Below are 9,458 nucleotides of genomic sequence, written 5' to 3' on the forward strand. Positions count from 1 at the left end.
TATGTGTTTGTCTAGTGTGTCTTTATATTTGAATATAGATATATTTGATATATTAGTTTAATATAAATGACTTTGCTATATGCTGTAATAACTCCTGAAGTTAATTCTTTTTTACAATCCACTGAACTTTGAACAAGTCAAAGCCAGGGTTCGTTAGGGTTCGTTATAGTAATCCCACTGAGTGGATTTAAACATCCAGAAGTCACCTGCTTTGAGTCCTGGGGTAGGAGAAATCAGTGACTTTTCAAGAGAGTCCCCAGCTGAATTCTGCCAGCTGAAATATAGTGTAAGGAATTTAGAATTAAGACAGTTCTCTGTGCTTTGAAAAGCAGGACATTGTGATAGAACTGGAGTACCTTATTTGTTAAATCATAGTGTCAATGACTGGTAAATAGAATGGGTTTGTCTCAAGAGGCTATACAGTGACCAGATGTCTTTGAGGAGCATTGGTGGTCTCAACTTTTGTTTGATAATAGAATGGACTAAGCAACAGTTACATCAAAAGAAGAATAATTTTGGTAGCTGTCAAAGGGAGAAGTAGTGTTTATTTTTTCTGTAATACTTAGGGACTTAAAGATATAATGAAAGCTTGATGAGATTTCCAAAGCCTAAAGCAAATTTGAAAATCCCACTGGGTTAAGACACGACAGTATCAGATATACTGATCTGTTCAGGTAGGTCAAATGAATTACACTGAACATTTTTGTAATCTAGGTTTTTGTTTGGATGCAATATCTTGACTCTAGCTCATCCCCAGTGAACAGAGAACCCTAAGCAGATATTTTATGTCTCTTGATACTCAAAAAGAAAAAAAATAATCTGGAAGTGGAAACAAATAAACCTCAGTATCTTCTTAGAATTTCCCATAGTTCATTTATTTAACAGTCTCTGTCTTAATTTTCTGGCCTGATTTTTCATTTCCATTCTTTTTTTTATCTTTCTCCTCCCTTCATTTTATTTAAGTCTCCTCTCCACTTCTCATTTGTGCAGCCAGATCTTTCTTCCACATACTTTTGTTTCCTCAAGTGTTCATTTTGCTTTCAAAACTCTTATTCTACCCCACACCATTCCCGAAATGCATTCAGTCATTCCCCACTAGATACTGCTGCTACATGTCCTAAGAGGGAGAAAATCATCTATACAGTATCTGCTCACCATCTTATGGCATGTATATCTTATGAGAATTCATCCATCCCCAAAAGAGAGAGACATGAGAAAGAGACCAAGAAAGAAATTTTATTTTCCTAGCCAGCAGTCATTAAGAATTTGTCTTAAGACTCATGATAATTTCCCAGTGGCTGATTGTGGGGAAAAAAAGCAAAAAATGAAACAAGCAAGAAATCATGCTTCCTACAGAATGCCAAGCATTCTACTTAACAATGTGAAACACGCACTTGGGATGCTAAGAGAGTACAAATTAAAGTTCACTCAGCCATTATGTTGTCTATCTCAATCAAAAGGGTCTAGAGAGTTTTAAAGAAAATTACAAAATTATTTTTTTATTTACTGTGTCTGGAAATATTGTACAGTTAAAATATAGTCTTGATGTTTCACCAAAGTGCATATGCAAAGTAAGGCTGAATAAGCACTTCCATTTAATATTTCACAAACTTGGAAACAACTGCTCCTTACAGAATTGCAAAGGACATTGAGAGTCTGCAGGGCATGAACAGTCTAACTGTCCAACTCTGCGTAACATCAGACCTCCTATCATTCTTCTCTGACTGTTTAAGAGTACAGGTTCATCATTTCCCATGCTTCTAATTGTCTAAAATTAACAATGTCAACATTGCCTTCTCCTTCCTTTACTCGTCACCTGATTTTGCTAAGATCATAATAAAAAAATGAATTAATTAGAAGCACAGTCTTTGGATGATTGCACATAACATTTCATACGCAAAATAAATTGCTTTGCGAATTGTAACGTAAACTATTAAGCACTTCTATTTTAGGTGTTCATTGTACAGGACAGAGTGTACAGAACTGCATTTAAAAATATTTTCCCTGTAAGAATATATATATCTACTGCTGCAAACAGAAAATACGTATACTTTGCAAAATACTGCTTTATCTACCTTGTAAATTATGTAAATGTTACAGTTGCCCATTCTGTTTCTTCAGATTGCTTTATTTTAAAAGAATGAAATTGGTAAAGTGAGAGGCTTAAGATACTGAAGGACTGCAAAATGACATCTATAGGACATAGTCCACTACTTTGAAACTATCTTGAGTTAGACTATCAATAGAGTACCAAATAGTATACTGACTCAGTGAGAAATGCAATATGTGCTTAGATCTTGTTTCATAGGAAATGATAGAAATGATTATAAAGCAGATTTTCTCAAGTTCTAGTAGAATCTCAGAAACTCTTATTTCAGGGAATTCTACCTTCAGAGCATCTCCAGCTCTGATACATTATGTTTCTGAGTTCCTATGATTGCTTTTGTGAAACTGTTAAATATGAAATAACCAAATACTGTGCAGGTATATTTGTAATGAATAACACTGGCAAAGCAGTCATGAGGAACTGCTATTTTATAAAAGTTCTTTCTGATGTATTTATAATTTTTTTCTATTTTTGTCTGTTGAACTGTCTGTAACCAACAGAGCGGAAAATAACTTTCTGAAAGCTTAGATTCAGAAAAGGAATCTGTAAAGCTTCTATAAAGTATAAGAACTTGCAAACACCATTATTTTCAAAAAATGTTCTAGACTCCTGGAAGATGATGAAATTCCTAGATTTGTTTGCCAGATACTAAACTTTTTCATTTAGATGCTCAGCCTGTTCTCTGAGTATGTAGCATATCAAAATTATACAACCATATCGCTATTCCAGACTTAGAATAGAATTTGCTTCTTTAGTTAAGTCATACTTGCAGCAGCAATCTTTCTTCATACATTTTCTGTTGTTCTTCTATTTCCATTTATATCTATCATTCTATAATCCATGTAAGAAAATTCTGATAGAATTCTTTGTGGTATTTAAAAATTTTATACTTGTCACTTCTAATTTTTTCCATCTCTTCTATTTCATGGAAGGAGGAAGAAGTTAATTTTTTTAATTGTAATTCCTTTCCTTTCCTTCCAATCAAAAGTCTCACAGTGTTCAAAGTGAAGCCTTTCTTGGCAAGGTTTACAATTAGTTTCACTCGTAAGTACCTATCTTTGCTGTCAATAACTTAACCAGTCAAAGTTCTGTGTCAAACTTTGCTTGTAAAGCAAAAAAAGTATTTCTCAAAGTTTTTAAGAGAAAAATGCCATTTTTTCCCTGAAGCTAGTTCATTAAATCTGTAAAAGTATAGAAAAAAACTTTGTCAGTGTCTGCCTCCAAAAATACCTTTTTGTCCAGATTAATAACCTTTGCTGTTATATGTAAACAGTCGTTTTATCTAGTTGCCTAAGCTACAAATTTTTAGGAAGCAATTTATCCCAACTATCTTAACACAGCCAGAATCTCCTTTTGGAATTACCCGTGTCCTTTCTGTGGGCTGGTGAGGAAGAAAGGCTAATCCAGTCAACTAGCTTTACAGTTGTACAAACTAAGTGGAAATTACTCCTTCTTAATATGTTACATGGTGAGAGAGGGAAGACAAAAGATTCATCCTGAGCAATATGATCTCTTTAATAATTTTGTTGAAGATGTCATTGTGCCTATGTTCCATAATTATTGCAGGCTTTCTTCATGAACAAGAAATGAACTGAGAAAGATTATTAATAGGAATAATGCAATTATACAAAGGACACTTTGTACTAATAAAAAGAGGTGTTATTCTACATGTACAGATATTTTTCATTTATCCAAAACACTGATAGTGAAAAAGGGATTTGCAGTTAAGTAAAAATGTTATTTACACCCACATTAAATATCCCTCATACTTCCACAGCAATGTAAAGGTTCTTAGTGCAAATAAGAAGTAGGCTTTTAAGAGTTTTTCATCTGATTATTGTGAAGTGATTCATACTGCATTGCTACTACTTCCGTTAACAATAAGAAGACAGAATGAACTGTGGGAGAATGACAGTTTTGTAAATCAGGACATAAGTACTGAGCAGTGGGCACCTGAAAACTCAGGTGATTGTTTGGATGACAACCAAAGTAGCACAATATATCAGTGATGATATGGCACTAGAAGCCCAAATTTATACCTGCCAGCAGTTCTCAGCGTTTCTGTACCAGACTGCCCAACTATGGAGAAAAGGCATCAGGAAAATCCTTCCTAATAAATCAGAAAAAACTGAAATCATACGAGCCTCTCTGCAACTTTTCTTAAAACATCCAAATCTTTGAAAGGTTGTATTTTACACATGAGATTTGAAGCACCATCCATCTTATATGTTAAGTTGCCCAGAGACTGTGTTGCATTAGGTGTTTTATCTGGAACTTTCCATATCATGAAGCTTGGAGTTTGATAGGCAAAAGGAGGAAAGAAAGGTACAATGCGAAAGTTACATAAGGGAGGAGGTTAGGACACACATGTAGGCATGAGACAAAGCCTGGGCAAGAAATTTTTGTGGAGGGACACAAGAGAATTCAACAGGACGCCCAGAGCCTGGGAGGTCTGTGCAAATGTGCTCTTTGGGTGATACTGTCACTTACAGTAAGCTTTTAACTTCTCAGTCATGAGGTCCTGGTCTACATCCATGTGAGTACCTATATAAACCCCCCCATATGCTTATACTTGTTTTATTCCTAATGCTCTAAAATTCACTAGTTTACTTGAGAAACCATAATATTAGATGTATGACTGCAAAGTAAGACTGATGATACAAATTTAAGACAGTTTCATTCATGGTTTCATGTCATAGTTGTGGGGACTCTTTGGGCTGAAATATTCTGTCATTCTTCATCATACCAATTGATTGTTTTCATCTGACATGAAAGAAGGCTACTTTATTGAAAGTTTTTTTCTGTATATTCTGTGGGGGTTTTTTGTTTAGGTTTTTGTTGGTTTTTTTATTTGTTTGCTTGCTCATTTTATCCAGGCTTCCTAGAAGCTATACAGTTTTGAAAGCAGAACTATACCTCCACCAAAGTGTTTAGGAAAGAGACAGAGTTCTCGGAAGTTAGACATAATAATCTTTTAATCTGTAAAAAATAAAACAAACCAAGGAAATTAGATGATCGCATACCTTTGTTAATACCTTTAATAAGGCAAAGGTAAGAGCAGTCTGCAGTATCTAAAAAATGGGTCTTTTTTGTGGACCTTCAGATTAACAAATTCAGCAAATCTGAAACCTTGAAACACATGAAATTAAATGTATATCTGCATACCTCATCTAAACAGGAGGTAACTGCTTGCCTGATTTCAAGAAGCTAGACTAATTTTCTGAGCTTGGTTTAAAGGAATAAAGTGAGTTTCTCAGAGCATAAACATTGGGCCTACCCAGGAACTACAGAATGTGTGTGTGTGGTTCTCTCTAGCTTCCTCTATAGGAGGTTGTACACCTTGAATAAATAACCAAGCAGCAAAGACATGTAGTTCATTTTCCCTCATTCCACATGTTATAATAAACAGAGCCCTTTATAATCAATTTTTTGCACTGACTCAAAGACTTTAATTTTGAATGCAAAACAGAGTAGCTCTTGTTAGGCAGCTTGGCAGTAATTCACAGGAGACAGTGCGCTACGTTGGTGTATGGTCACTTTCCTCACTCAAGGAAGAGCAGCCTTTTCTTGTGCTGAAACAAGCAGAGCAGGAACATAAATCTGAGCTCTCTATGCCCCAGATTAATGCCCTATTTTTTTCTCTCTCAAGTGAGAATGCTTCCCTAGGTATTATGGTGTATGTCTGTCTTTCCTCTTTTTTTTGAGAAATGGAGCTCTTTTCTCCTAACATCAGTATGAGGATTATATCAGAATTTACTGAAGTACAGATTACTTTCTTACCAGAGAATCTGAGTATGATCAAGCCCCTACTTACACACATACTTCCCACATCTTTTTCATGCATTTCGTTCCTGGTTTTTGTTGCAACCTCATTTATTTAGTTTCCAAAGAGCTATTCTGCAGTGGTTATGTGCGGGGATCCTCTTGACTCCAACAGTCACGTCCCCAAGTGATAAACCCTTATGCTCTGCACTCTAATGCATTGAATATCACAAAGCACATAGTTATGAATTGTTTGCCCAAGATTACAAGTTTACAGTAGAGTGGAAAACCCATTGAACCTAACCATAAGCCTAACATTCTTTTCTTGTTATATCAATAAAAAGCAATTTTATTATGTTAAATGTTGTGCTAAAATGTTCAGGACCTGTTAAGTGTTATTTTCAAATACCAAAATACATGTTCTTATGTTACAAAAAAAATACATTTTAGTAATTTTGTCTTGCAATGTCTTTGTCTACTCAGCATCTACTGAAGCAAATGACAATGCTTTGATTAGAGACCAGCAGTTCAAGATCGTTCCATAAAAACTATATTGTGGTTTGAGTGTTAAATTAAAGAAGAACAAATCTTTCCTTGTTTCTTCCTCGCTGAAGAATTCCTGTTCTCTAGAACAGGACTCATTGCTTTTGGTTGGCTGCCACGGTTCTTTTTCCTGGAATCCACTAACAGAAGCTGAATTGCAAGGCAAAATACGGTCCACAAATAAACTGAATATAATCAATGCTATTCCAAGGGTTAATAGATTCACTTAACTTGGCTAGGCTTTAGAAGGAGCTCTAATTACTTATTTTCAGTAAAATTGGAACACTGAGTTATTCTATGTTTCCTATTCTGGCTAGGTGATGTTTGCTCTGTTCAAATTTCAGTGGGATTACTGTGGAATTATATATGACATCTGAATTAATACTGGAACAGTTCATCCCGATTAATGTCATTACAACAAATGCTAAAGGGATTAATAAGGATTTCCTACTTGTTGTAGAGTGTAGAAGCCCTAGGGGCTTTGCCATCCAAGAATGCTGGGGTGGCCTCATCTTGTCAGATCTTTTGGATTAGAGATATTAAATGAAAACATCTGTAAACTACTACAAGATTTACATTCCTCCTTTCTGATATAAATGACATTACTAACTCTACTGCACTTTTGGGGCCCATTTCATTTAGCAGTTTCTTCAGAAAGCACTTAATAAAAAACATTTATTGATTTAATTGTGATATTTCTAGTACATAAGCTCGTCACCACCTGTAAACTCTTCTCCCAGTTGCCTTGTAGAGGCAAAACCAGAACAGTTTTTGTATCGTTAAAGTGAAAATTCCAGTAGTCCTAGTGCTCTGGTCTCATCACGTAGCACTCTGCAGACATGTCAAGAGTTAAGTTTGCTGCCATTTGATTTGTGCCCTGCTTCCAGTTGTCTCTTATAAATGGGGACCAAATATCCAAGACCCAAATCTCTCACACTTAATATTGCCTGGTTTTGACATTGCAGTTATTTGAGATAAAGGCTACTGAAATATTACACTCATTGAAAGAAACTCTGAATGGTTAAGCTTTGTAAGTAGGGACAATTGGCAGGGGTTCAAAGTGACCGACTCACGGTATAAGTAACTGTTTAGGAAATATCTAAACCAGAGAGAAAAAAATGCCCTTAGAATTTGATGAGATTTCTGAGAAAATCTGTAAATCCTTTTTGAAGAGAATAATATACTCATTCATGTGTATACATAACTGAACATTAGGCTAAACTTTAAATCATTCTTATGTGGTTTGTGAGGGTTCCTCTTTGGAAAAGTACAGTTTTAGTCTGGCAGTCTCCTCTATACAGCAGTGAATAAAACGTGGCTGCAAAGGATCCTTTTAGCAGGTAAGGATGATTCCTGAGTCTTTCTCTCCAGTGCACAGTCATGAAGAAATGTGTACCAGGTGTCTTAATCTCAGACCAAGTCTCATCCTAGCTACCTTTTGTTAGGTATCTAATTTAGTTTGTTGTTTAAATTCCTTCTGATACATGAACAGGGAAGTATCTTCAGAGGACAGTAAATATTATAGACTTTAAAGATTATTGGAATAAATAACTCCTTGGACACTTTTTTCTTTCATCACTGATGACAGAGAGAACCTAGAGGACTTTCTTAGGCTACAGACTTAAAGGTGGTGTTCAGCTACCCAAATATATGGAACTACTGACACCTGAAATGCCCCAGGATACATGACACATGCACAACTGGAGATCAGGCAAGATATTCTAGGACATTTAGTTGTCTATTCTTTTGCAACTGAATTACATCCTTAACTTCTGGATACCTATGTTGTGATGGCCTGAATCCAATTCTGTCTTACAAATGATATTAAAAAAAATTATTATCACTCTCAAACTGCTTTAAACAGTTCCCTCATTTCAAGCCTTTATATCCTGCTTCATGCACTTGCACAATGACACAACTAGTTCTGCTCAAGGATATTTCCAAAGTCCTGATATTTTCACAAATAACCTCGTTAAGAGTCTTAAAATAGCCCTATATCATTAAAAAGCTAGTATTTAATATGAATTGAAAGATTTTATGATAAAAAGTGGGAATTAAATCTCAATGGGAAAACATGAACATCCAACAGTATGAAAAAACAATATGAGTCAAAATATGTTCTCTACTACCAGGAAATGGGCTCAATTAATATTTCTGAATGAAGCTCTCATTTCTGCATTTCTGTTGATCTACACCTGGCCACTCCAAGGTTTAAATCAAGTTCTATGTTTCTAAGTTAAATCTATAGTAAGGCACTGATGTTGCTTTTACCATGTAGAAATAGCAGCTTGTTGTAGTATCTTGTCAAACTCAGCATGATATTACAGTTTGTATAGCAGCTCCACGCAGGACAGATGTAAATGGTAAATCTAGTGGCTTGAACTGTTCATTCTTCCTGGGTAAATACACTTGAGATGACACAATAAATCCCCTCACAGTCCTGGGAGCCAAGAAATGAGACTTATGACATATGAAGAACAAATATGGCCTTTACAGCATTGTAAATGCATCATAAATTATATGGATTTGACTATGAGGTTGTCTAAGGCTATAAACAGGTTCTTTATCCTACAGGTGTGATGTCTGACATTTTGTTACCTCACTGCTTTTGTGGAAATAAAATAACTCACAAGCAAAATCAGATTTGTAAGCCCTGATGGTGGATTCTGTACATCACAGAAGCTTTTGCATAGCATTCAACTTCAAAATAAAGAAACATACAACAAAGCAACTTATTTGTGGACTGATCAGTGCAAAGATTGACTTAGCATATGAATTACAATAAGAACTGGAAGTCTTCATCAAATCATATACAGATTAAGATGAGCAGCAAAATTCATAGGGGGAAGGAAGATAAACTTCTAACACAGCAGAAAAGTTATTCATGGGGGATCAGGCAGAAAGACTTCAGAACCAACCCCTTAAACACAGGGTACCAGCCCAATTTAGTTTTCAGGGGATAATGGGAAGTACTAGTTGATTTTGTATCCTCTACAGTGGGAATATAACATTAAGAGTGGGTAGCTAGTTCATCTATCAAGAGATT

The sequence above is a fragment of the Manacus candei genome, unplaced genomic scaffold (genome assembly GCF_025592945.1).
Source record: "Manacus candei isolate 608988 ecotype Guabito, Panama unplaced genomic scaffold, ASM2559294v1 h1tg000011l, whole genome shotgun sequence".
NCBI lineage: Eukaryota > Metazoa > Chordata > Aves > Passeriformes > Pipridae > Manacus > Manacus candei.